Source organism: Austrofundulus limnaeus, unplaced genomic scaffold, assembly GCF_001266775.1.
Source record: "Austrofundulus limnaeus strain Quisiro unplaced genomic scaffold, Austrofundulus_limnaeus-1.0 Scaffold35, whole genome shotgun sequence".
NCBI classification, from domain to species: domain Eukaryota; kingdom Metazoa; phylum Chordata; class Actinopteri; order Cyprinodontiformes; family Rivulidae; genus Austrofundulus; species Austrofundulus limnaeus.
The window spans coordinates 372,767-375,686 of record NW_013952437.1 but is presented as its reverse complement, the minus strand read 5'-3'; positions in this window follow the sequence as shown (position 1 = coordinate 375,686).

The following is a 2,920-nucleotide window of genomic DNA, read 5'->3' as shown; positions in this document are numbered from 1 at the left end:
CGCCGTGCACGCGCACCACTAAGCACACGTGACCCTGAAATCTTTGTTGGCCACCTCACGAGGAAGAAGTTTACCCAAGAAATGATAAAAAGCAGCAATACTGGTATGCAACAATGCGGAAGTAGCTGACCTGAGAGTACACAGAGTTTTCGTTCTGTTTAGGAGTCTATTTCAGTTTCTGAATTATGTGTCTGGTTAAGAAGAACCAGAACAGAACCACTATTTGACATCCAAGCTGCCAGTCTGCTATAAAGGCCCTGTTCAGACTTTGCACTAACATTTGTCTTGTTTAAACCGAAAAGTGGTCAGAGCTGATTGTTGGGTAATATATACCTCTACATACATTTTGGATCGTTGTCAATTACGTATTTGTATGCAAATACAGGCAACCCCCTTCATTCAGTGGGCTGTCAAATGTGATAGAACGGGTGCTTCTATAAAAATCACAATACCCAGACATCTGAACTAAACTTAGCACAAAACGTAAGGAAATGTGTGTTTGATAGATTGTTTCTATGTTGTAACAATTCTTCTTGGCGTTAAATCTTATAGCATTAGAAAGCCTGTTAAATCCCTTTTTAAATTCTTGAAGTCAGGTTGATGTCTTCCCAATTTCAACATCCATTTTTTGTGTGGAAAAACTGTTGTTCAGATAAACTGTTTTTAGCTAGAATTGTAAAATATGTTGTATGTTTCAAATATATTTATTCAGATATTTAGGCGTGTTGTATGGATATGAGAAGACCTTACAACCTGATGCACAACAGCAGTATGCATGTCACGTGAACGATTCACATGACGGTTTTAAATCGCTGTGACTGGAAAGACACTGCCTCTGAGACTTTGTTACAAATTGTGTCAAAAGCAGAGACTTCAAACTATAAATCGACGTTTAAACGGTGTTGATAGGCTAAGTAAAACTGGAGTTATGATAAATAGTATATGCCACTTATTTTAATGAAAATTATCAACCTATTAGCGTGTTGCAGCTGCAGGCAGCYGAAAACAGTAATCTCATGAGGAAAAAAAAAACACTGCAAGCCATCAGTCTCTTCTTTCTCTCAAACAGAAAACATATAAACCCCACAATCGCCTTTCTGACAGAGTCCCAAAGCAATCTGACAAGTAGTAAAAAATCTACAGGAAGAAGAAAATAAAAATACGCAAAAATTGAATGGAGTTTGGCAGTGATGGAGAGACAGCAAGAGCAGGACTGAGTAATTAGATCTGTGACATTTAAAATGTTTGGATCTTATAGTTAGGAGGTAGTTTAGAGTGTTCAGTCTTCAGTTTAGTCAGTTTTAGTGTGTTTTGTATCAAAACAATGACYCAATTTATTTTTAATGAGGAACAGCACTGAGAGGTCTGCAGAGGGCAGAACGACAACATTCCCATCTGGTCTCTTATTTCTTTCTTCTCGTTATTGCAGTCGGAAAAATGAAATATTTTCTCTCAGGATGTTCATTTATGTGAGAAGTGCTGTCCTTTACAACAACTTTTCACTATTTTCCCCACAGAGGAATTTCCCCTATTTTCTCCAAAATCAACGTGTCATCAACATGTCAGCCTCCGTCCAAAACATGATCATGTGACAAAGTACCCGACTGTTCGACTTRGAGAATGGTGCCACATTTGTAAGGAACATGCATTTGTGGGAAGAGCAGTAGAGCCGAGTATGTGGGTTGCACACAAGGAAAAAAAAGTCAAATCTTCTCTGCTAAACATCTTATTTTGCTGTCGCTATTAATTTTTATTTATTTATTTATTTATTTATTGCTTTATTAACCAGGAAAGTTCCACTGAGATTAAAAAGCTCTTTTTCAAGGGAGTCCTGGCCAAGAGGTAGCAAAAGTTATACATTTACAAATAGCTACACAATAAAATGCCATACAAACATTTATTAAAAACGTTCACAAGTCAAAGAAGTCATCTCTAGTGCCCACAGTATGGACTTAAAGTTAATTTCCAGTTAAATTGTTTTTGAGCTTCTGGTGCTGCCTAATTGGCATCTCCACAGTCTGGGATCGAACTCTATCCTCTAAGATGACAACTCTCACCCCCACAAAGCGAGGTTTATCAGAGACTACCTCCAGAATTTGGGAGTGGAGAAGATGGATTGGCCTTCCAGTCCTGACCTCAACACCATTGAACACCTGTGGGATCAGCTTGGATGTGCTGTTTGTGCTAGAGTGACCAACACTAGCCACGTTGGCTGACTTATGACAAATGCTGGTTGAAGAATACGATGCCATCAGTAGTGAGTGACCAGCATGAAGAGGAGGTGCCAGGCTGTTCTGGCTGTTTATGGTTATTCCACACTCTACTGAGGCTCCTGTTTGTTAAATGAATAAATCCTGAAAGCACTGTTACAACAAATAATCTACAAACACTAATTTACTTACGTTTTGTGCTAAATTTATGTTGTTAGGTTGACACGGTTCAGAGCCTTTTGAGTCTTTGACAGGGTTCCCATGGGTCCTTGAAATCCTTGAAAGTTTGTGAATTTGAAAAAAATTCAAGGCCCTGGAAAGTTTGTGAAAACAGCCAAAAATTACACTTGTGCTTGAAAGTCCTTGAATGTTTTTGGGGATTGAAATTCTCTATTCACACGACTGATTTTCATCATCTTTTAAAAAAAATTAAATATAAAATTAAATAAAAAAAGACTTACATTTGTTGCGGTGGATAACTCAGGATTATGGTAAACTGACGTCATTGTTTCTGACTCAACAACTTCTATGTACTAAGCCTTGTCTGAAGAGGCTGTATAAAGTGCTGCCTCACAGGATTTATTCTTTCAGCTCTTTCTATATAAAATATAAAAAATAAATTCAAGGATGGAGAGATCAAAAAGTAAGTGCTCTTTATTTACAGGTGCTAGAACCAACGTTAGCTCATCAATCTGTGGAGGATGAGTCTC